Below are 26,920 nucleotides of genomic sequence, written 5' to 3' on the forward strand. Positions count from 1 at the left end.
GCCACTAAAGTCTCTTGCTTTGCCTTTGTTTATAACTGGTAATGATGTGGAGACAAATTTATGCCGAAAAAGGACATCCAGTGAACCATACCTCCAGACCTTACTTCCTGGTTGTTGCCCTTCCTATGCTTGATCATACCATGAGCAGGCCCTGGTATTGTATTTGGCAAGTCATGTATGTTCAATTGACTCAAACGCTCCAGGTGTTGGTAACCGGCGCCGTCAATAAAACTAAGGTGTTCTCACATTCCTTATTTATAGATAGACCCATGTTCTTAATTAAATGTCCAGCCACCCCATTTCTCTGTTGGTTTTTGTGCATACATTTCTCATTATTGACTATCGCTGCAGACTAAAGGAGTCTTAGTCACATTGTCTGGGTGGCACTGTGCAAGAGCAGAAGTTCTTCACACCTCTTTCGCTGAATATTTTCGGCTATTTCATTGGCACATTTGGGTAGGTCTTGAGTGCTAAGAGACTGAATTTAAACTTTCCAAAACTTTACCTCCTGTGAAATGACATCTTCCTGTCTCTGTTCTCTGCTAGTAAACAAAACCAAAACAATCCCCACTTCCATGAAGGCATAGCAGGGGGTGTGGCTTGGATAAAAGGTGAATGATAGTGTGAGCTGTCCTTACTATGGCGATATCAGCCCTTAGTCCATTCAGTAATTTGAAGTCATAGTTTTCAAGCCATTCCCTCTAACTATCAAGTACTCAAGACAGAGGAAAGCCAAGTTTAAACCTTCATTTAATTATTATATTTTATTTTCATTGTTTGCAGCTTTTAGTAGGCTTATAATGGTTATGTTCCCCATCATTTTCTATCCCTGTACTTAACTTAGGGATCCCAATTCAATACAGACTTTCAAAACAGGATTGTGTTGTCTATTATTGCCCAATATCAGAATATTTCCCTTTTGGTATCAAAGCTCTTCTTAGGGTTTGTTTCCTCACTAAGTAGGTTGTGCTTGATTTTCAGGGTAAGGCATTGCCTTCACTGGGCCAATTTATTTTCTCCACTTCTGGTCCCAGAGCCAGGTCAGGAGGTGTATTGAAAGATTACAAATGTGGTTTCTTCAGATGGTCAACCAAATTGTCCTGGGGGCATGGTTATTGAGTATCTTAACGTGACCTGAGGAAGAAGGAAGTCCTCCCCCAATCGCTGTTAGCCTCGATCCCAGACACGGAGGATGGGAATGATTACTGTTCTGTAACTCAGGTTTTTAAATTCATAGTTTACTAACGAGTTTAATAAAAATGTTGGTGTTCCGGCCTTTTTCATGTTTTAATATTGAAACTATGGGCTCCATCTGTTTAGTTCAGTGGCGCACCTTTTCTTGAGGATGTTAAAGAGGGAGGGAGGGACAGTCAGCTGGATGGGATTTCCACTCATGATAGCACAAAGCCAATGGAGGCATCACGGTCTATTGCGTTAATTTGCTGGACAGGTTTCATCTTGGCATTTGTGAGGGATAACTCATTTTTCACTTGTGCAATTTAGGAGGCTATTCTCGTCTGTGTATAGTGTTCCCAAACTCTTCTTATGGTGTCATATGTAGTTCCTGAATTGAAAGTGAACTGACTGGGATGAAGTCGGGTGTTTTTGTGTTAAGCACAAATCCTGCTTGCAACAGTTCACTTCAAGAGTCACTATAAGCCTCCAACATCTATTCCTAGAGTTTCCAAGTTTAGGGTGCTTCTCAGTGGAACCAATGGTGTGTCATTTCCCTCATTTGTCCTAACACTAGCTCCAGAACTGAAATTGTAAGATTTCTGTTCACATCTCCACCATATTTCCTATAACTGGTTGATTTAATTTTTTCTGAAGAATGTGTTAATGACCTCAGGCTTTCTGTAGCCCAAAACTGTTTCACAGCTAACAATGGCGCTAGGTGATGTTTCTTTATTTAGCATCTTTAATGTATTCATGAGGGTTCCATCTAAGGGTTGGCAGAGATGTCTCCTCCTTTCTTCGCCCTCCGTTAGGTTTGCCTCAAGATTCAAATTTCGTAAGGGAGAGCTTTTTCTTCTCTTTGCTGTGTGATTTTAAGGGAAAATGTGAGGTGGTGGAGAAGATGCTGAATTTGATTGGAGTCTGTTGCAATCCTAAATCTCATCCTTGGTGGGGAAGGACTCTGCTGTCTCCTGTAGGATTTGAGATTGTCAACTTCCTGTAACCCCTTTAAATGTGTCATCAAGCCAGTAAGAAATAGTCCAATTGTGTGTCCTGTTAGCTACACTATTGAAGATGTCAATGATAATGTCATATGTGATGTCATCAATGATGTGAAGGATGATGTAATTTATAATGCCCTCTGTGATGCCATCAGCAGAGCTCTGGAGGATGGCTTGCTTTAAGTAGGGAAGTTCAGTGTTTTTTTGTGATGGCTTCATTGTTTTATTTTTCGTTTTTTTACTCCTCTATTGAAACATCCTTTCTGATAGTAGGGAATAAGAGAGTGGGCAAGGAGACTCGTATAGCTGCTCATTAGGGACTTACTCATCTCTACTTGTTCGGGCTGGGTGGAAGGCTGAGTGCAGGAATAACAAAAGGTACATTTTATTCAGATGATCTGTGTTTGTTTCCTAAGTGTAAGATGGCATTCCATATGTGTTGTAGCATGGACTCCACAGTATGGTCCTCCCTTGGAGATGCCGGGCTTACTTCAAAAGTAGTAGGTTCTGCTTTATGGAGTGGAAAAGGCCTCCCGGGAGTATCCTTATATCTTATTGCAGCTGCAGCGTTCTGTTATGCTTTTTCCAATACTGACACAAAACAACTGGAGGTAACATCTGCAGAGAATACAACTGACTCGGCTAGAGAAACCCTGGAGCTGAAAGTGAATGATACAGTGGAAATAGCCTGTTGAAACGAGGGTGATGGAAGGACAGGCTCTTACGGGAAAAACAGATTACCAGTAAGTTCATAGGTCTCTGCTTGTTCCATGAACGAAGGGGATGTCATTGAAGCACTAGGGGACCTGCAGGAGCAGTCTGCAGGGGTTATCTAGCCTTCTACAAGTGGGAATGTTCAGGAGCTGCCTTGGTAAGGAACATTAACTGAGATCAACAAAACAAAGTCTTCAATAAGAGAAATGTTCAATAACAAGTCAATACAGAGGAAGAATGAATAAGAATGCAACTGAGAAGTCTTACTGCAGCCAAATGGGACATAATCCCTCCATGTGCTCAGGGGTGTCTCAATGTATTAAGTCACCCTAGAGTAGGGTTGTTTCGTCTGCCCTATTTTTGTTTACGTCACTCCATTCCTACTGCAAAACACTAAAAAAAAATAAGCTGATGTTCAAAAAATATAATCTGATGGTGCTCGAAAGCAGTGACACCATGGACAGCCAAACGTGAGGCCTATGTATTCAAAAGGGCCACATGTACTAGTGACTTATTGACTACTCTACCAGTAATCCCTTCAGGTAATATGCGTGATGTGTTCACATCTTTTCTTTATGTCATCTGGTCCAAAGATGGAGAACTTCAACTTTATAACGATTTCACCTTCATTGAGTTATACTAAACTATTCTCTCATCTACTCTAAAGACCCTCTTTTATGATCCATATATATATCTATGCACATATCACGCAGTGCAGAAAGTGATATATATGCCATTTTCCACTACAAGTAGTAGTAAAGTGTGTGCAAATGTTACAAAAAATAAGGGGTCAGATGTACAACCCATCTTGTGGTACAAATTGTACCTCTTTGTTTATAGCAAAGGATGAATCACAAAGGTGCATGTTCCTTAAGCTAGAAATTAATCTTTAAAAAATGATAAATATTTACAATGCAGAAATTATTATTAGCGATTAGCAATGATTTGACAATGGCAAATGTCTTTGGTCAACATCCAATAGCCTCTCATCACCCCCAGGACAGTTTTATACAATACGGTGAGTTCTGTACATATGATCAGAGTTGAGCACATGCACACACAGCCCAGGAGTGGGACTAAGAGGGCAAAGTTACCTATAAGCATTGAGTGAAAGCTACAGGCATATGAGAGCAAGACAGACTAAAGGTGTACTGAACAAGCCTACTTGGCAGGAAAATTTAGACGTGCTCTCAGTATAAATAAATGTAAAACATAAATTATTAGAATTGTTGCAGTATTCTTGTCAGACCCCATTTAGGGAGGGTGCATTGGATAAGCAGGGGCTACTGGGGGCTGGGGTCATTTGCATCTGATGTCCCCGGGTCCTCGATCCTATGACTTTGCATAGCAGGCCAAGTACAAACCCTTCACCAGTTAACTCGCAGAGGTAGCCTTAGTGAGCAGTTGCAGGCTTCTTAGGGAGGTTAGGGCGGGGTACAACAAGCTCTACACTCAACAAACAACCAAAAGTGTATTGTCCGGCCCAGTGCTTGTCTTTGATCAAAACAAAGTATGTTAATACAATTTAAAATGCAATACTACACACTACAATATACATGTGCTCTGAGTCTCTGGCACTATCCCACGGTACCTAAGGCAAAGGTAAGCCCAATGCTCACCTTCCAGCCTACCTCTTCTACAGGATAGGGCAAGTCTGGTGTAGGTCTCAGATGCAGGTCCAATGCTCCCAAGAAAGAGTTATGTGCTCAGTCTCTTAGCCCTTTTTGTCTCATCAATGCGAGTTTTCATAGCAGGCCTCAGCTAGGCTTCAGTACTCAGTGAGTGCCCTCCCTCTGCTTGGAGAAAACACACCAGCCGGATCTGTGCTGGTCCTAGGCTCCCATTCCCATCCCAGACGCAAATGAGGTGGGGAAGGTCAGGAGCAGGTGGCGGTCACAACCAGACACGCAGGCCGTCTTCAGAGTGTTTACTATCTCCCGTGCACTTAAGTACTGGTTAGTAAGTCGGCACATCAGCTGGCTAGTCTAGGGGTCAAGGTGGCAATTCAGTCTGGTTCAGTCCTTGGTACTGGCTGTCAGAAGCTGTAGTGCTTTACAGATCCCGCTAAGTCGTCATGGTCCAATAGGGCAAATTTCGGGTCAGTGCCTCGGGGTCAAGATGTAGTACTCTATTCAGGCATACTTTGGGCAAGTGCCGCAGACTAACCGCTTAGAAGTCCATTTGATCACACTTTGGGCAAGTGCCACAGGCTCAGTACCAGATTGTTTCAGCAGCACAGGCCGTATGGGAAAACTTTGGGCATGTACCGCAGGCTAACCGCTACAGAGTCTGTTGGCAAGTACCAAGGACGAAGCAATAGTCTGTTCAGGTGCACTTCAAGCAAGCGCCACAGACTAGCAGAAAGCAGGTTTTGACAGCCTGTAACACCCTTCAGTGAAGTGCTGTGGATCCTTCACTTCGGTGACAGGACAGGCTCCGATCCGGGAGCACGCACGTCAATCTTTAGGGAATATCTGGAGGATGAATCCTCAGCTCTGGGAGCAACCACTCCTTGTTCGCGGAGGCAGTCAACTCCTCCTCCCCCCAGGTTGGCTCACCTACTTCTATCAGGAAGGGCAATTCCAGCTGCTTAAGAACATGGAGACAGCCCTTCCTTCAGATCAGACTCCAGGTGATATCCCCTCACCTCTGGGATACTGGCTGCTTTGCAGATACCATAGTGGTTTCACAGCCGCACTCCAGGTACTCTGAAGAGCACCCCCTCCTTAGTCAGAGAGAACCTGGAACTGAAAAAGTGGGACAACAACAAGGGATGTCCATTCTGTGTTTGCGCTTTCTGAACCGTTTCGGGTCTGTTCTCCTTTCATGTGTCGTTCTCAGGCTATTTTCTAAACTCAGCCTTTGTGTAGAGTGATGCCACTTGCAGCAGGGCTATCTCCAGGTTCACTTCAGCGCTCTCAACAGAGGCCCAAAGAGGTGTGAGGATTCAGCAACTGGGTATCAAGAGCCACACATACAGTGATCAGGACAAGAGACAAAAGACTGGACCCTACACACTCTCAACAAAAATCGGTAGCACTGAGGAAGACAATTCAGCAGCCCATTTGCAGCAAAAGGACCTAATTGAGTCAAAAGTGCTGCCTCAGCTCCTCCCACTTCAGTGCCTAGGTCTTCTCTCTCTAGACTCAGGAATGTCAGCAATACACTGCCACTGTCTGAGAAAATAAACTCACCTCAATCTTGTTCACACGAACAGGTTAGGAGCTTCCAAAATGGAACCCACAGGCCTCCTCCTCTCAGGTTCACTGACACCTTCCATATATGTGTAACACAGACCACACTAATACACACAAGCATACATGCACTGGGATGTTAGCTCTAGAATCAGTTTAGCCTGCTGCAGTAAAATTGTACACAAGGGAGCCAGTAGGCTCTGCCTCCAGTGACACAGGTATAAAAAACCCTGTTTACGACTACCGATTAACAAAAACACTTAATGCGGTCATCCCTGCTCTACACACTAACTCCTGGCAGACAGAAATCAACTTTTGCAAAGAGAACGCACTTGGTGTGCCCATCGAGGTCCAGGATCTTGTACCTGAAAATTAAGCCTTCGTGCATGTTAGATTGCGTGAAGCATAGGCCAAAAATGTTCTTAAAACGGATGCCAGACTGTCGGCATTTGGGCTCCCAGGACAGGGGACATGACTGTACACCATGCAGGAGCCATATTCGTCCCAACAACTATCATTTCAGGGTCTAGGCTATTTAAAAATAATCACCACTTGAAAGACTATGATAGTTTACACATTACGTGTCTTACTTTGGATTAACCTATAACACGTATAAAAGGGATAAGTATGATTAATACAATGGTGTACCTTCATTATTCTCTCCCATTATGAACGTGCAAGTACCTCTGCCACTTAGCGGCGAGACCATAAACTGCTCTTATGGCTTTAATACACAGTTTTTTGTGCTGATAACACCTACAGAATCATACATTATAGGCAGCGGCAGGTGTGCCCTCAATTAGTCCTTTTTTTGCATCCATAGGTGTGGTTTGGAGCCTGGTTCTCTGTGGGTCAGCTAATTCCTAGTGAGGTTAGGCCTGGGATTTTGAGTCCTTTTGTACGGTGCTTGTTGTTGCTGTTTTCCATACATCATATTCTTCCTTCAGAGCATGTAGCTGTAGCTGCTATGGTCCAGGTTCAAGCCATGCACATCGTAGAATTGTCTGATTAGAACCTCCACATCTCAAATAAAGTAAATTAGTCATCAAGACCACAGCTGTTTTCTGTGTACTACTATCAGAACGAGTGTTCGGAGCTGCCGGGCATGCTCGCAGAGCAAGGACCAAGGTGCTGTACATGTTAAGCTTTACTGCATACACAAACTCTGTATTAAACACCTGTAGAAGTAGTTTCTGGTCCTGCCACTAGATAGAAGCAATACAGAAAACTTGAAGAGGCAAAAGAGCCAGGGCGTAAGAGTATAACAAGCATTGGCATAGCCAATAGGTCTCACCTTTGGAACCTTATAAGTGTTTAGCTATGCAACAGTTGCATAACTAAATACTTATAAGGTCCCAAAAGCGAGACCTATTGGCTATGCAAAGCGGCCGCGAAAGTGAAAATGATCACAATCAAACATCAAAGCGGCCGTGCGGCCGCGAAAGTGAAAGTAATTGCGGTAAAGCGTGGCGCGCGCGCCCGCGCACATGCACTGTAGCTCTATGCTGGCCTGGTAGCACTTTTTGGAGCCCTCTCAATAAGTCTCGCCAGACCAGCGCATGCGCTGGGTCAGGCGAGACCTAAAAATGAAATCAAGATAATAATGTTCAACTAAGGTAAAAGTGCTATGCTTTGGGAATTCCAATCATTTTGGCTTCTGTATTGTGATAAGATTGTCACCACGAGGAAAAGATAAACACAGGTGCCACAAAGTGGAACATTTCAGGCATTCTGATGGTGGTAGGTCTGAAACGGCTTGCACTGGAGGCCACGTTCTGGCAAGAACAATAGGGAGGCAGAATACACATCTAAAAGGGGAAAATGCAAACTTTCCATTATTTGCGAGGTGGGAGATTGGGGAGTGTGAGTGGCCCTGGAGGCAGCATTGCTAGAGGCACATTGAGCTGGAAGGAATCCCACCAATGCGGTCTTCTTCCTTTGCTCACCTGTCCAACAACACCTAGGGCCTCGGCCCCACAACAACCCAAAACCACTCTGCTGCAAGAGTACATGGTTAGAGACCCCGCAGGTCAGGTCAGGGCAGTGCTGTTTTAATGTATGGGCATGCTGGGCAGTTGCCCGGTGGCCACAGGAGTACCATGCAGACCAGAATTTAACACTAATTCTCCATGAAACATTTTTATTCCTGTGAGTGAATGTGTAGACGAGGCCCAGTGCACTGCTTTGCGGGGGCCCTATAATGCTGTTAAGGCGACCGTAGGTCAGGGCAGAGGAGCAAGAATGAGGCAGTATTGAGGAATGCCCCACCTGCACTCTCAAACCAGCTTTTTTTTTTTTATATAATCTTTCATAGAATACAAGATACAGTAGTAATGACCATCAAATCTACAGTTCGTCATCATGCTGTAAAACTCAATACAACCAGTAAAACAATTCCCCAAAAACCCACCCTCCCTTCCCTGCTCTCATACATATCAATTAAAAAAACAAAATGCATCAGAAAGTGTATGAATAGTCTCCAGGGCAACACTCCATCCCATTACAGCTCCCAGTCCACCCCTCTCTGCTACAGAATAGCGGGGCTCTACAGGTGCATCATGCTATTGTCTACCCGGCAGTGCTTAATTTGAGCAGGTGGTTTCCGGTGTTTGGCACCAGCACTTAATTGCCAACACAAGCATTTATGACAGTCTGCCACATTTCCAGAAAAGCTCAACAACAGTTGTTTATCAATTCAATATACATTAAAATGACTAATACCTGCCACCCAAGCCCTTCTTATAGCTCTGGGGGCCTAGAAAAGTCTGAATAATCACACTTGCAGGAGTGTGATGATTAGTAGTTATGTTAGTAATGTAATTGCAAGCGCTGCCATGGGCAATGGGTCGTGCAAGCTGCAGTGGCCTCCTGATGAGGACCCTGGCACTTATTTGTTTTACAAATTAAGCCCTGCATTGCCAGTGGGCTCAACATCCGTGGTCTTTCAAATCAATTAGCATGGCCGCCCATGCCTTCAAATCATCCTCCAATTTTTCACCTCTTCATGCGTACCTCTTCAGTAACTCAAATCACAGGGGCAGCACAGTAGGTACGCAAGAAGTGGCGGGAAGGAAGAGGATGCAAGGATGGTCGAGCGAGTTGGGCTAAGTCGGTTCAGGGGACTGGGAGGCACATGAGCAAGGAGGCAGGCAGTTACACTGATAGTAGGGTAGAATAGGCACAAGCAAGGGGCATGAGGGTGGAGGCAGGCGGCACTAGAGGTGTACTTTTCCAAGTGCAAAGCAATCTTGCCAATCCGTACTTTAGTGTATTCCAAAGGCAGTTTTAGCACCTACTAACACTTGTGAATTGTCTGCCATTTCATACATGTTAGACCTAGTGTTAAGATTGCAGCTGTACCTGTAGAGTCAGTGTCGGACATGAGTGCGTTGAGAGGTCCTTTCCCCTTGCACAATATCACGGATTAGCCTGGACTCCTTCCAGGGGCAGGATGGGAATCCATGGGAACTTTCTAGGAACGGAAAAAAACATTGCATCAGTGGCATGCACAGAAAATACCATTTACATACGCTATTGGGGCAGAGCCCAGCTGGCCACATCCACACACGCACCCGTATCGTGCCTGTCGCAGACCCTTCCTGGCAGGACACAATGCTGCCTCGCGCGCATTAACCCTGGTGCTTCCGCCAACCAACCTCTATCTACCACGTTTATTTACTCCAGCTGATTGGTCGCCTCAAATGCAAAAATAGTATGAGAATAATCTGTTCTTGCGCACACTCCCTTCTGGAGATTTTATGTTTTCCTGAGATCTTAACAGCGAAATAACAAAAAGTAAAGACAGCAGCTGCTGATCAGAGCAGATTGCAGGAAATACGAGATTATATAGCTGCAGCTGTGACTGGAAAGTTATGTCAGCGACGAGGAGCGCCGACTTCACAAGTGCACAGGATCTGCAATCTTTCACTCAATACTGAAAACAAATACTCAGCTTTATACACAAGAGGGCTTATTTACAAGTCCATTGCACCGCTGTGTTATGGGCTTACCCATATTTACAAGGCCTCGGAAACTCACCCTACATGACTTCATGGCCTTGCATATATGGCCCCTTTCACGCATTACTCTGTGCGTAAGGCGTGTTCCATGGGTGATGCTGTGGGTGTTTCCACGCAACATCCATAGAACTTGACGCATTCCTAGATTTACAACATTTTCTAAAACTGGGAATGTGTCAGAATCCTACGCCTCCTCATGGCGCAATACTTTTATTTCTTCTTGTTTTTTCCTCTTTCTATGTATGTTACACTCTGGAGCACACATAGAAACAGGAAAATGGCATTCATTATTGTTTGTGTGTAGGAAGGTGTGCTTTCCTGCACAAAAACAATCATCCGCGCAGCACAGACCCTTTTGCAAAAGGGCGCACAGGTACCTACTCTGGTGCATGGCAGCCAATTATGCATTAGTGCAAGTGAAAGTACTGGGATATTTTGTATTGTTGTTAATATAACACATCCTGGTGCTTTGAAAATGACACAGCACAGCTAAATGGCTTGTGGCGCCGCGCTGTGTCATTTTCTTGTAGATGAGGCCATGATTTTTTACAAAACTGCGTAACATCCGCCACAGCTGCGCTACTTTAGCATCTTGTGAGTGAAGACAATGTATCGCCATATTTTAGAGCCAGGATCACTCCCACTGAAATGTGTGGTCACCGCTGAAACCCCAGCCAGATTATTGGTTATAAATTCAGCGAGCATGTTCCCATTCTTGACACAAAAAGATGAAAAAGGCTCCCGTCTCCTCAAATACTGTTCTGAGTTACAAAAGCGGCGTAACACAGGCCCCTGTGGCGCAGGCTAACGCAACCCCTTCACGAGGCCCCCACTGGACCCAAGGCCAATGAATATCTGTGAGACATGGGGGACTCGGGCCCCTCATCACATTCTGCAAGGACGGGTGCATTATTGGTGCGTTACACACGGAGTCACACATTGGCTAGGCAGTCAGTCACCTTGTGATTACATAGTCCACCACCACTCAGCCCAAATGGCAGTGTCTGAGATGGCGAGGGCAGGAAATTGGCATTCAAGGGAACATCAAAGGCTGAAGAGCACCTGGCAGTTAGGAGAAGGGTGGCAGTGTCTGGCATGCAGTCTAGATTCGCTAAGAAAAAATACATTTTAGAAAAGGAACCAGAAAGATCTGTGAACCTTTCCCAGGGACCAGCAACATTTGCCTATTTAGAAGGGACAATTGGCATTAATAAATCATCAAACTTTATAAGCCCAGGCCTTTACATAGACTTTAGCACCAACCAGCAATCCTCCGATTTCTGTATAATGAGATTGTTTCTCTTCCAGGTATGGCCTTGAGTTCATCCCTAAAGACTAAAGTCCATTTTATATCAGGTACTGGCAGTCAATTCCTTATACTGCTTCCACCCGCCCGCTCAGTCATTTTCAAGGTTTCCGGCAATATAAGGCCTGATTTTTTTTGTCTAATGCCTCGTATGCATACAGAAGCTCCCCAGCACCCAACTAACACTCAACAAATCGTAACACTGAGTTGCTTCTATTCAATCTCCTCTCATTTATGCAAATTTGAAAGCTACTCTTTCATCCACAACACCACCAGCATAAGGCGCATCTCTGCTTTCCTTTTTTTTCACTTTGAACTCTTGCAAGTGACATTCACATCATTCTGACATCTGCTTCTGTCTGTCACTCTATTCACGCTCGATGATCAGCAAGTCTCTCTGATGTAGTCTCAGGTGGAGGTTGACTTGCTTCACCTTTCAATAACTGAAATTCTTTACTCGTTTTAGCTTCTTTAGCATTGTTCTTTTGTCCCTCGGGTATCTGCTCCTTGAAATACCCACCCACCCCTATCTACTCTCGCCCTGACTTGCCTTTTCAATCATTTCTTCACTCATCTGTTGCATCTTCTTTGTGTTTCGTGGACATCTCTTATTTCCCCCATGCTTAGTTCATCCTCTCTGGTTTCCGGTTCCGTATCATTTTACGTTTCCCTGTCCTGTAATATGTAAGTATTTACCCTTTCTAACCGCTTTGTATCCTGTTCCTTTGTTTTTCCCATCTTCGCACTCTTCTCTTTTATTAAACTGCTTTATGCCATCTCAGTAACTCGGCCTAACTCTTATTGCTCTTTCCTGTTTCATTCCTGGCTTTAGTCTATTAATGAGTGAAATCTGGCAAATTCTTTCATCTCCTGTCCACCTCTCTCATTGTCTGTGTGTCTTTAAAACATTTACTTCAAGCTTTCGCTAAATGATACGACCTATCATAAGAGATATCTTGTTAATGTTTTCTGCAAATTATTATTTGTGATTCATTTGTTTGCTGTTTTAATTAAACAGTGTTGGCTGAAAGAGATGTATTAATGCAATTCAAATGTAAATTGTTCAGCTTGAGAGAGAAAATATTGTCCTATAATCTTGGCAACATGATCAGCAAACAGTTCTAGCATTGACGGAATCATTTTAATATGCAAAAGCTTTCGCAACTCCACTATTCCACAATTGTTTGTTGGCAATAGATAGTTTGTATAGTGTGAAGACCGGTGAACTCGCTACTTGCTTTTCACAGCCCTGTTGCCACTGTTGAGTGATTATATCTGGCACCACCAAATTTGCCGGCTGTTGCACATGGGAAAATGCATTACTACGACCAATCACTTCCCTCCTGTCCTGACACTGCCCTACAGCTTGTCCGGAACACCTAAATGCCTTTGTTTTACCTATAACTCCCAATCGCACCGACACCATTGTACTAGCCAGCTCTTGGGCACAGATCATACGTGGTGCTGCGGTAAAACAGTTGCATATCAGAAGCCATTACCCATCATATGAACAGAATCCACAAAGTCTAAGTCTCCTCGCATCGCTAGGAGAGGATGACAGCCCTCGCACAGTGATGATGGGAAGAGCAAAGGCAGGTGAGCATCACTGACGATCTCACATGATTCTTAATAAGCAAATGTCACACTGACCTAGATCCACAATAAATATGGGAAACACTACCTTGTCGTCATGGATTCCATGGACATTAAAGATCTGTGGTAGCGGGTTTAAGGCATCTCAATACAATTAGGATGGAAGACAGAGGCACTTTTTTTATCGCCTAAGTTCAGAAGGATAACGACCTCAAAATGTCAGTTGTCTCTTTCATTGAAGTCTGTCCATGGTGTCCAGCACCAGTTTCTGTTATCACTTTGTAGTTACAAACCAAAGCTATGCAGACCATGTGGTTTCTCAGAAGTGGCAGGACAAATTATGCGGCACTGATCTCTTTAAACATATTCTCATGTCTTCTTTCATGTTTTGCAACACCCGTTATAGGCTGCCAAAGCATTGCAGTTCATAAGTCATTGATCTGTGCTAATGTAATCGTGTTTTAATTTCCTTGTAAGCCTACATGCATCACAGAACCGTGTTTTTCATTATTCTGAAAACAGGTCAAAGCTCAGCTTTTAGGTGAAAGCCGCCACTACGGAGAATATGTATATTGGTCATTGATATGTAATTTACATGGAAAATAATGATATGCGACAGATCATGTGAGTTTTTACAAATACACAGAATGTCAGATGTTGCATATGGGTCCTATTCTCTTCACTCCTCCATCTCTCCTCCCTGACACGCCGCAGCCAAAATTGTACAGACTACATGCTTTTCAGAAGAAGGTAAGACATTGTGATTTTCTAGCACATTTTAACCTAGGCTTCACTTTTCTTTAGATTTTTTCTACACCAACTATGGCTTTATTCTTTCAGGTCATCAATCACTTATCTGTTTCAAGGTAACCATTTTTCCTATTGCTCTGGATGTCTAAAACTTGCCTAGCGGACAACAGACTGCATGTCATGAGGCTGATCTTCAACCAGTTTTGATTTTTTGACCAACAACGCTATGAATGCGGGCAATTGTAGTTTTACTTTTCAAGATGTTATTAAAGTTTTGATCTACAAAGAGAACAACAGTACAATGCCAAGAGATTAAACTTGATACAATAAAATTGCTTTCACACATAATAACATTTTAAGTGTTAGACTGCATAAGGCATCTGAATAATACATGTTAAAAAAACTCTTAAAATTATAATTTCATTTACCAGATTCTAAAGAAATTGAGCAGCTGCTCTAGCTGATTTAATACCTTATGCCAAAAACAGCAGTTTTAAAAAGTGACATCTGACAGGCTTTAAAACAGGGCAAACAAATAATACATGATCCATTGTATAGACTGCACCATTGCATATATTACACCTCCTGTAAGCCCAATTTAGTCGCTGCCACGCATTCACAACACAACTTAAGTGAAGGCAATTTAGCCTCAACATAAGCATGCAGCGGCGAACCCCATGATCTATTTTCCACCTTTAGCAGGGCTGTGGGGTTAAAACACTTCTTGTCCTTATTACTTCCTCCAGCCTCTTTTATTCTCACTGTGGCGAATATACGGATACATAGATCTAAAATTCATGCAGGATTTTAGGTAAGCTCTAATGCAACAGTAACTCACATCTTGCAGGTGTGCCAATTTCAGGCCAAAGTGCTCATGTGTGTATAAGTTCCCTCAGAGAATTCTCTTTTGAATGCATAAGATACTAAAGATGCCAACCCTCTTACAAAGGTGCCGTCCAACCCCATTTCGATACGTAGTGCCTCTATTGCCGCCAGAGTGTTTAAATTACAAACTGATCGCAACATTTTCCCTTCTAATTTGTTCATAAAGTGCCAATGCTTAGTGTATATAGATTCCATTACGTATATTAGTGTAAGGGAAATTTTCAGCTTGTAAACAGTCAACAAGTGAATAAAGTGCCTTCAACCAGTAGCGCCGTAAAATTCCGAAAGTGTGTTTTAGCGATATAAAGCCTTATTTGTCAAATGGACAAAGGACAATATGTTTTTTCTCACTCAGATTTTCCGACACAATTTCCCCCCGGCACGGATAAGATTTAACACTTTCTTGAGACACAGAACATAAGAACCATCTCTATAGCTCGTCCTACGATGGGTACCCATTCTCTCCTGGGCAATGCACACAGGGCTCAGCCAATCTTCTTGCTTTTCTCAGACTTTTAAACCATCTCTGTATTCATAGTAATCACCCAGTTTTATACAGTAATCAGTAGGTTACAAGATATTAGCGACTGCCTAGTGGACAGGGTCAGTTATGGTGACACTAGAGAAAATTCACTACTATGTAAGTCCAAAAACCCACTCTATAATCTGCCTTATAATTATATTAAGTGGAGGGCAGTCGTAATGACCTGAGGAGCTTCGAGACCCACTCAAGTGTAAAGTCAGGCTTGTAAGATACTTTTCTTAACTCAATGGTGAGGCATATATACAAATATGAACGACAAAGTAGGACAGATACAAACAATGCAAGTAAATTCTTACTTTGCCCAAATCTAGCCACCTCTGAAGGGTTAGATTGTTTTTAACTTCAATGCACTTATGCCTTTCAGTGAAAGATACACATTCTGGTGTGTACTCCTTTTGTGATTGGTGCAAGAATGCATTCACAGCCAGCTAGCGCAAATCATGATGATTTAATAATCTTAGTAACATAAAATAAAGATTACTGCGAAAAATGCACAGTTCTCTTCGTTATTTTAGTCTGTTAAAAGGAAATGATGCTTCATTAAGGTTATTTTTGACCTCCCCCTTTTACTTGTCCCATAGCTGAACACATTCACAGTGCACTAGAAGAGGCTCCTTGTGTAAATTCTTCTAACAAGTCTTAATCACTGTCCCAATAAAGAAGTTCAGAGCAAAATGCCCATGAACTTAAGCGGTGTATTGCTTTTTTACTGCTTCTTGAGTAGGTTAAATTGTGTGCATGGCAACAGTGGCAATCCACAAATGGCTGTCAGAGTAAAATAATGATTCACAAAGGACTTCTTCAGGAACACTGATAACCAGAATAGTGGCACTACAGAGTCCCGCTAGAAATAAAAACGTTTTACATTGAACTGTTCTAATGTTGTGATTACAGAAGATATATACAGTGGTTTCCTTTTTCACGAGTGTGTTTGAATATATCCAACTTGTCATATATCATTTTACCCGTATCTAATTATGCACCAAACAATGCACAAAAGAGCCGCTCTTTATAAAAATAAAAATAAATGGTATTATTTTACCATCATACTACTATTAGGTATACAATCTAGAGAAGACAATGCAATGTAATAAATTGCTCAGTGCATAGAAACATCTACGTATATACACAAAAAAGAATCTCTGGTGTTGTGGGTGGAGTACTTATTGGAAATAACTCTTCTTCTTCGAGATACGCTGTTCCGCATCTCTGTTCAGCACCGCACCAAAAATCTTCTTCACCACGAATTCCCTTACTAACACACTCCATCAGTGCCCCTCATTTCTCCATAGCCCCTCTCTAACATGCATTACATGTGTTTAATAGCACTGCTCATACCAGTGTAGGGTGTCAGAGCACTTTACATCACACACACATTATACACAATCAATCATGTTTGAATAAATCAGTCTACAGGAAATGTTACATAACAAAATGAGGATTACAAGGTGTAGGAGTCACATGTCACTGATACCAGTAGGCAGTATATTTTAAGAGTGTTTGATCTGGAGAAGCACACACTAAGGATATAAAACGTACCACAGTGGCTGGGGTTGGCTTTACTAATAAGAATTTGTTTTGACCCAACTGAACCATTTTTAGCAACATTAGGATAATGCAAGTCTTGTTAACGAAGTATGATTCGAACACCATATACAAGTAGCAGGTTTAATGTAGCAAGGATAAGAAACCCCACACCGAAGTCCTGCCAAGCACAGCTAGCAACTGACTGCCAACGTTTATACCCCAGAACTCCCCACATGTCATCATGGAATGTTCCTATGTCACAATGCAGCGTGCAGCTTCAGCCTGGCTGAAGCTGCCTAAGCACATTATAACACATCTCCTTATCTTGGGGATTAATTAACAACAACAGTGGAATACGCGCCCATAAGAGCAAAAGACAAGCAGGTTAAGGAAAACAAACACTCATGTGAACAAAAGACATGACAAGCAACAATACAAACAAATACACAGATGAAAAGTAAGATAACATCGCTTCACAGAAGAAAACAAAACTCTGTGCTTAATCACAAAAATATTCCCCAAAATAGCCAGGATGCCTCCTCACTCTTACCTTCCTCCTAACTTGTGAAGCTGCCATAGACTCATCTCCTCCTCCCATCACAGTTGGGGTCTCCTCCCAGATCATTTGGGAATTCACTGTCCCTCATCAATAACCATGGAGAACTTGGATCAAATGTACCTTGCACATCCACAGAGCTCCTCTACAACACCCCTTGTCTCTGGTATGGGGCCACTCTCCGAAGATTTAAAGTTTGCCCATCACCCAATTTGACCCAAGCAGCGTCCACCACACTGTTTGGTTATCACAGCTGATGCTGGTGAGCGTACACAGCCATTCCGGGCACAACGCCCTTAGCACACCAGTAACCAGTTACCATTAGAAGGAACTCAGATGCCAGCCTAAAAAAAGAACGCACAAGTCTTCGCCTTCTTGGGTTCGTGGTTGGGGTTCCGGTCAATCGCTGAACTCTGACCTGTACCCTGCAGGATCATCGTCAAAATTGTTGTACATAAAGTAGTATCCAAACACCATAAACTAGAAGAAGGGATTATGTAGCAGGGATGAGAAACCCCACACCACAGTCCTGCCAGGCACAGCTAGCAACTGACTGCCAATGTTCATACCCCAGAACTCCCCACATGTCATCATGGAATGCTCCTATGTCATAATACAGAGTGCAGCTTCAGCAGGGCTGACACTGCCTAAGCACATTATAACAGACAGACTGAGGAAAAAAACAATGTTCTTATCTATAGCATGCTGTTTGCATGCAGCGCTTTGATGACAGTTCATAGGTCACTGTGCTACGTTAAGGTTGTAAAACTGCAAGTAACACAATGATTCTCGGTGACAAAAGCAGTAACCTACTGACCTATCCAAATAAAATACAGTTCTGTGTAGCAGGCATATTAACCCTCTGTGCTACTAAGTGATCAGTGGATCTGCCACTAGACAGAACTCCGATCTTTCTCCAGCAGGAACATTCATAACCAGAGTTATCTGGACATTTTTATTGTTACTTGAAAACGGCTGGGCTCACAAGGAATCTGCAGCAGGTGCTTTTTAGCCCTGTGTTATTTCTAACACACACCCTCACCCTTCCCTTTCACGAGGTCAGCGCCAGGTGCAGCTGCACCGGTGGCACCCGCCCTAGAACCCACCCTGAGCACAGTTAAAAATTCTGCGGCCGCCTATTACTGTGTAGATACAGAGTATCGTAACCCTTCTCTTTACAGTTGACCCAGATTCCACAGACTGGGGATAAGGGTCTGTCCTGAGGGTTTATAGCGTGTTTGTGGAAGAGTCCACACTCCACATGACTTGTGCAAGTGAAAGCACATAATACATGTGGTCCGGTAGATCACATGTAGTTGCTTACTCATCCACTGTGGCAGTTGTAATTCCCGGTTTTCCATGCGTGATCCCGTTCAAATCTCTCTCTCTGCTGAGTGGTGAGACAGACTGCTTCCAAGAATAAAGTGTTATACAAAGGAAGGGAGTGCTAGAAAAATCCACAGTACACAGAGTATTACGGATAATATGATTCTATGGCTTTGCTTCCGCAATAGTCCTGCTTTTCCCATTGTAGAAGTCTGCTGTTGTTAGCTGACGGGGTACCAGCTGAGTGGCTAGCGGGTGCTGCGAGGCACTCCTAAGGAGCCTGTGTTCTCAGAAGCGGGATCAACGTGTGTTCTGTCTCACAAAGACATTACTATCGGAAAGCCCTTAACAACTTCTTTCCATTTTTCCCACTATTTTTTTTTAAAGCATCTCACCAATTAGCATCTTGTGACAGGTATTCATTAACAGTATTCCAGATCTTTTCACATGTTTTTTTCTTATCCGGAATAATTCAAATAGTAATCCATTCATCACAACAACACAGTCCTCGTTCCTGAAAGACGGGCTGAATTTTACATTGGGTGTTTTTACAATTAATCAGTTCATAACACTGCATGTATTTGCATGTCCCTTATTTATGTTGCTTTCACCTTATCTGCCGTCTCTATCCACGCTTCAGTTATTTACATCCACAACTGTACTACTTAGTGCCACTCTACTCTAATCCACTCTACGCTACTCCACTCCACTATATGCCACTTCCACTTCACACAATGCCACTGAAGGGCAATCTGCGTCACTCCACTCTATGCCACTTCCACTTCACACAATGCCACTCTATGCCACTTCACTCTATTCTATGCCACTCTACACTACACCACTATATGCCACTCTACTCTACGCCACTCCATTCCACTCCATGCCATTCTACGCCTCTCTAATTCATTCCACTCTATGCCATTCCACGCCACTCCACACTACTCTATGCCGTGCTACTCTACGCAACTCTACACCACGCCACACCAATCTACTCTACACCACTGCACTCTACGGCACTCTATGCCGTGATACTTCAGTCTGAGCCACTCTAATCTACGCCACTCCACTCCACAAAATGCCACTCTATGGTACTCTACATCACTCTATTCTGCGTCACACTACTCTTTGCCACTCTACTCTATGCCACTCCACTCTACTCCATGCCACGCTACTCTACGACCACTCCACCCCACTCAATGCCATTCTACTGCCCTCCACTCCACGCCACTGTACTTTATGCTACACCACACAACGTCACTCCACATCACTCCATGCCGCTCTATGCCACTCCACTGTATGCCACTCTACACTATGTAACTCCACTCTATTCTATCAATCAATCAAGTATTTGTAAAGTGCAGTTCTTCACTCATGAGGGTATTCAAGAGCTAGGTTGCTGGGCTCAGTCGAGAAGCCAGGTATTGAGCCTCTTCCTGAAGTCTGCCTGCGAGATTGAAGGGAAGGCCGTTCTAGGACATGGCGGCAAGGTAGGAGAAGGAACAGCCTCCGCTGCAGCTTTGTCGGATGCACGGCATCTCTGCGAATGAGGCGAAGCAAAGGTCACTGGATGGATGGTGGAAGTTCATGAGGTGGTTCATGTATACTGGTCCTTGGTCATGGAGGGCTTTGTAGGCGTGTGACAATATGTTCAATTGGCATCTTTTCCGGATGGGGAGCCAGTGGAGATTCCTATGGTGTGGGGTTATGTGCGTCCATTTGTGCAGGTTGATTTTCCATGTCACTCTACTCTACACCACTCTACTGTATGCCACTCTACTGAACGCCACTCTACCCTACTCCTCTCTACATCACCCCGCTCTATTCTATGCCACTCCACTGTATGCCATTCCACTCTACCCCACTCTACGTCACTCTACTCTGCGCCACGCTACTAACCTTTAGCCATTTCGAACAGCAGCCATGCTGTACAACATGGATAAAAGCCATTGGCAAAGCCAATAGCTCACACATAGGGGAGACCTATTGGCTTTGCCAATGTTTGCTTCCTATCCGAACAGTCAGAAAGAGGGCTGTTTTCCTGGCTTTGCATTAGGGCCCAACGCACCCTTCCTCTGCCACTGAGCACAAAATGTTATTTGTGAACATTATTTTACCTGCAGCATTGAATAAAGAGGAGCACATTAAAGGTTTTCTGAAGCAATGTTTATGATTTTATTTTCTTGCCTGAGACATAGGTGGTAACCTAACCTAACACAACATAATGTAGGCGTTCATAAATCACATGCTAAGGAAGCGATGTGGGTGGGGTTCATTACTGAACAAAGACCAGCCAAAAAGTGTCTGGTTTCCATGGTGACTGCTTATTATTGAATTCACCAAGAGAGCAGCAATCTGTTGCCTCGGTCCTGAAAGAAGCGGCTTCAGTTCTGCATTTCTCTAGGCCGGACTGTGCACGCTTCTGATGTGTGTCAGGGGGCAGATATGTGGCCAGGGACAGCTTTCCCAGCTAACGTGACAGAAAGCATTCACTTTAGTCAAAGCATGAGGCGAACAGTAATGTTCACTCGTTCCAGCAAAGAAGCATAAATAAATCTTGCAGGATGGCTCAGCAAGCTGGACGCTTACTGTCGACATCTGTGAATCACTAGTAATAATTTTGCAAGACCAACTTAGGGCCAGATTTAGAGTTTGGCGGAAGTGTAGTCCATCGTAAATGTGATGGATATCCTATCCCCCTTATTACAAGAGCAATAGAATATAATGCAGTTTTGACAAGGCAGCGGAGTAACCTATCCACCATACTCTCACTCCCTTCAATTCTTCTGACACGGAAGTATTACTTGAGAGCCATTAAACTGGGCAACTGCAACATCTGCTATTGACAATGCATAGAAATGTTATATGAAAACCGGTTAACTATGTTTCTGTGTTTTATACAATTGAGCATTTTAATCACTCTGATAATAAAATCCTGATCTTACAGCGTGACCAGTGACCTCATTTACTGGGCTAGTTTAAAGTTAATCAATTACCACTAAACAAGTATACATGGTCACAAATATCTATTTTCAGGTATGAAAATGCCTACGAGTCTTACTGCTCCCAAGACAGCTATGAGGCCATTGCCTTGCTAGCAAAGAGGGACGAGTCATAAACAGTTTGCTGCAACATACTCTTGGAGTAAACCTGGCTTACTCCTGAACTCCAGGAGTTATCCTGAGGTGCGCCGGTCTTACTCCTGGAATTCAGTATTGAGCCAGGAGTATTATAAGAGTAAGTAATGCATTACTCGTCAAAAAATCGTTGAGAATCGGCTCCAGAGAAATCAGTACCTGTAAGTCTTATGGCTCATCAAAGACATGACGCACTACCAAATAAACAAACATTAAATGTGGTTTTCAAAAGGAAAGTCATAATTGCGACCTGGAAAGTTTCATTGGCTTCACAAGCATGAAATTTATGCAAGCAAATATTGCACCGAGCACGAATTATGAAATGCAAGTGGTCTTTCTCGGTTCTGATATTAAAGACAGGATTCTTCAGGAGGGAAACAGTTTTTGATTATCCAGTGTGTTGATGTCTCAACATGTTCTGCTGGAAACAAAGCACTTCAGCATGCTACATGTTCCTGGGAACCATCTAAAGCACAAGACGGATAGTGACAAACTAAGTTGAAAAAAGCTGAAAAAACACATTTTAATTTTAAGAGGTGGAATGACTTCTATGGAATTAGTTTCTAAGTCTCACACGCCCAAGAAAACCAACACTACTTCTCCGTCATGGAGCACAACTTTCTTTAAAGAGTTGTGAATTCGATTTACAGCACAAAATTCACTTTCTGTTTTTTAACAAATTAAACAAATCTCAGTTATGCATGGGAAATGTAACACCCCCCCCAAAAAAAATAGCTAAGCTGACATTTACAATATCCAAACGATGTCATCAGATGTATTTCAGGTTATCTATCATGCATGAGTCTAGCCCAGTGCTTAATTTGAGCCGGCAGGGCACATCAGCACTAATTTTGAGGGACCGCACTCATATTTTCTCATCTGACATTTTCCAAGTGCAAGAGAGGGAAAAAAAACACAAAGGGGAAGGAAGGAGGAAGAGAAGTCTGAACTTCACCAGGGCTTAAGTAGTAAATTTAAGTAGTAGATGGGTCAATGATGGAGTGTCGGGAATGATAAACAGGTATGGGTCAACTGTAGAATACACCCTCACCCCAGAGTTCCATATGTGGTGACCAGTAACTGTTTTTAACAGAGCTGCGGAGATGCCATGATGGGGCTCACAGTTAAGGGCCCAGCATCAATACCTGGGACGCGTGTGTGTGATGCCCTTACTCCGATGGCAGAATCAGCTGATTCTGCCATCGGAGTGAGGACATCAAACACACACATGGCACCTCCGCAGTTCTGTTAATAACAGTTACTGGTCACCACATATGGAACTCTGGGGTGATAGGTATTGGTCAACTGTAGAATGCACTGTTTTATCATTCCAGACACCCCATCATTGAACCATCTACTACTTGTATTTACTACTTAAGCCCTGATGAAGTTCAGTCTCCTCTGAATGAAACGCGTTGGCTGGAGCCTATTTTATGACATTGTTGCAATAAAGGAATTCAAATACTAAGAAACTTTGTCCGCTTACATCTTTTGAATAGACATTCCAGTGGTGCACCTCTCCACTCTCATCCATTTATTGATCTGCCTTGCAGTTTGCACCTAATAATGGCAGGTGCAGGAGTTGTATGTGCACACGTCTAATGACTCCTTAACAAACAATTTTTAAAAGGAACAGAGCAGTACAGTGCGGCTCTATAAGTTTGCCATTGGTCTGTCCTGTTAATGTTCTGGTTATGTAGAATAAATCGCTCTGAAGTGGTTGCAATGGGATATGTTTATACATTATAAAACCCTGGAAGTAAACAGAGGTGTAGCCCAGTCAGTGTTATGTGAAAGCATCCATTGCAAATGCTTCAAAGACTGATCTCCAGATAAAGACCCTGAGATTCGAGTACAGACACACACTACGAACAGTCCCATTGGTCAAGACATCGATGAAAGGACTAAAAACATCAATTTGTCCAATAGTTAATTACTGTTGTCTGTAATTTCTGCTACTGCACTGAACTGACCCATAGGTAGGTATCCATCTAGCTAGTGACCCAATAGGACATTGTCGACAATTATGTCCAAAATATTTTACAGAACCCATCATTTTGCTCCCACATTATCTGCGTATTTTACTAAAGAGATGTCTGCCATTTCCAAAAAGTGAAACAGCTGACTTATTCTTTTCTAAACCTCTTTAATGCAATAGACCCTGCTTGGCAGACCAGGTAATGTGAAGAGCCTTGCTCCTAAAGATCATCTCTGTACAATGGACAGTCTTGTGCATTAGGTGCGTTACCTCCAAGGTTGGCCCGCTTTGACTCATACTACTTGAATAAAACTGGTACATCCATGTCTCCTCCTTCATCACCAGGGTGCTGATGCATTCTCACACTATTTGTGAAGTCTGTATACATCATCAGCATAGGGAAATGGTCAATTAGTCTGATTCCTCTTGATCCCAGTGTTTCTCAAAAAAGGTTCTAGAGACTTGTGGTCTCCTGAGCCAAAGAAAGAGCCTCAATTTTCTGACCCTTTGAGACACATTGTAGAGAAGCCTCTTCTCACTTAAGGCTGTGACTGGGCCAAAGAAGGGAAAGTTTTGGCACTTACCAAGAATTGTCTTGTAAGAGTCTTCAAACAAGAAGCATTTCACTGAGGGCTCTGGCTTGGAGGGAGATAAATGTGCTTGTTTAGGATTAATCTTTATTTGGATATTTCTGTGTGTTGTTGTCAATGAGAAATTCAGTTTTTGTCAAAATATGATGTATCTCATTTAATGTAAACCCTCAAATGTGAGACAAAAGCCCTTCTTTTCACAAGTCAGACATGTTTACCTAACCCCCAATATGAATCTTCAGTTCTCTATCCATGACTCACCTATTGATTGGCCGCAATTACGTTTCTGTTATGTTATGTTTGGTTAAAAGAATTTGTATAGCACACGTACACCACATGGTTTCATGGCGGTTATAGAGGAGGTGAACTGCTGCTCATAAGATCAATCATTAATAGGCCTGAGATAACAGCCAGGTTTTTAATTGTCTCCTAAAGTAAGAGTAACATGAAGACGATCTAATGTTGAGAGGGAGTGCATTCCAAAAAGATGGGGCTATTACTGCAAAGCGGGATCAACAATTATTTTCCACTTATAGGATGGAATGGCTATCAGAGACAGATGAGAGGACCGAAAGGCCTGGGCAGGGACATACTTCTGGATAAGATTGGAAATAAATTCCAGGCATATGCCATGGAGTGATTTAAATATCAGGCATCCGACCTTGAATGCACAGCGTTGTGTTACTGGGAACAAGTGAAGTTTCTTCATGAGAGGAGTGAGGTGGTGCCATCTTGGCTAGTGATAAATAAGTCTTGCTGCCTGATTTTGCACTAGTTGCAGTCTTCTCTAGCTAGGTTAGGACATTCTCCTAAGCTGAGAATTCAAAAACATAACTAGACAATATACACTTTACATTGAACGCATGTTCTAATGTACAGAGTACATCAAGTGGCAATGTAAAGAAAGCATTGGGAATAGCAAGGATTGTTCAGTGAACACTGATCTATAAATCCTGTAAGAGAACTTAAAATTGCTGCATATTCCTACCTGCCTATCAGCACAAATGGAGGGGTGAGGCATGACCACCCTCTCCAAAATAGACAAGGGTCCTGGGAACAGGTGGGACTTCTTTAGCCCTCTGGTCAAAACAGAGATCACCAAGGGCATCAACCATCTCAAGGGATAAATAGGAGGACCCCGACACATGAAGCTCACATTAAAGTTATGGTTGCGGTGGCTTCATGTGAAGCCTCACATAAAAAAGCAGAATTACTGTTGTGGATACCAATCTCAGGAACGTAAACCAACCTATGACAGGTACTGAATAAAACAAGCTCTGGTAAAGATAAAGGTCTGGGGTTAATGTCCTAACACATCCAGGTAAGAGCAGACAGAGAGGGCTACAGTTGTAAAGTAGACCTATAACCAATTGAATTCAAGTAAACACGTGGGCGTGGAAGAAGAGACCTAAACAACCAATAGCATTAGCTGAGAGTTGAATACTCAACTGGGCTGAGCAAAAACGTGATTGACAAGTCTCAAGTCAATGACTAAAAGAGTCTGGTCAAAGAAAGTCAAAGGATGAAAGGGGTCCACTATATGCACATTGTTAGTAATAGGTTAAAATAGATGTCAAAACCTAGACCTAAGCATAAAGGTGCCAGAGATACTACAGTCACGTTGGGGGGGGGAGGAGGGGGGGGGGAGATGACAGAGACAGTCACCCAAGCAAAATACAGTAAATTCCAAACATGTTCTATAACATCTCTAGGAGGGACACCGTTTCCCTGCTTCACTGAAGGCACACACCTGCAAATTGTTTCTGGCAGATTTCTCTGACTGTGGCCACAACCCTGTGTTCGTACTTTGAATAGCCCCTGTGAGAATCAAGTGAAGAGAGTGGACAGCCGCAGCCGCAAACACAAGTGCTCTAGGCATCCACAAAGTGAATGAAGACAACCTTCAGGATGGGACGGAGCGCAACACTTGCTTCAAACAGGGAGCCTGTTGGGATGTACGTCTCTATTACCAGCGAGAGGGGATGGGGATGATCCCTACACTCTTGGAATAGGCAAGTCGCTGTGAAGGAATCCTAAAAACAACTAAACAAACTATCTCAAGGAGCACCTGAAATTATTTGAGGCAGGAGTCCATACATCAACAGAAGTTGCAAGCATAGCACGTTTCGAGTTCAACATGAAGGGATGGGAAACATATCTGTCAATGTGCGTATAGCCAGAGGCATCATCAAAAAGTTGACAGTCTAGGTGACACAAAAAGAAGAAAAGAGAGGAACGTTATTCTGATCTGCAAATATTTAAAAGCTACATTTTCTTTCTTATCAATGGCCCTGATTACTGTAAGTGGCCATTTAACTCCAGTGGGGATGTTAATGGCAATTACCATATCATATCGGAATTATGCGATATGTGGGAGCGCCGTGGATCTGTTTCTTTCCATCAAGATACTTCTCTGGGTCTAAATCTGGAGTAAAATGTGGGATTACTTGGGGTACCGGGCCCGGAATTACTGATTTCCTCATTAATCCCTCATTTCTTACTGACCTTCGGGGTCCAATTTTGTCTGTTATCGATAACTCTGGGGTGGAAAAATACCTACCCTTTACCATGGTCACTCATAACTAGTGCATAAGTGTTCCATCTACTCTGCAAGGCATGCCTATTTT

The 26,920-nt window shown here is 43.1% G+C and overlaps 1 protein-coding gene across 3 annotated transcripts in view; it reads right to left on the reverse strand.

The window, feature by feature from the left end:
• TIAM2 (TIAM Rac1 associated GEF 2) overlaps positions 1 to 26,920 on the reverse strand; it is a 336,144-nt gene that overhangs the window by 298,288 nt on the left and 10,936 nt on the right. For all 3 annotated transcript variants that reach the window (XM_085611533.1, XM_085611535.1, XM_085611534.1), the window contains exon 2: positions 9,446 to 9,557. The gene's annotated coding sequence lies outside the window, so the exon portion shown is untranslated. The remainder of the gene's footprint in view (positions 1 to 9,445; positions 9,558 to 26,920) is intronic.

The sequence above is a fragment of the Triturus cristatus genome, chromosome 6, assembly GCF_964204655.1.
Source record: "Triturus cristatus chromosome 6, aTriCri1.1, whole genome shotgun sequence".
Taxonomy (NCBI): domain Eukaryota; kingdom Metazoa; phylum Chordata; class Amphibia; order Caudata; family Salamandridae; genus Triturus; species Triturus cristatus.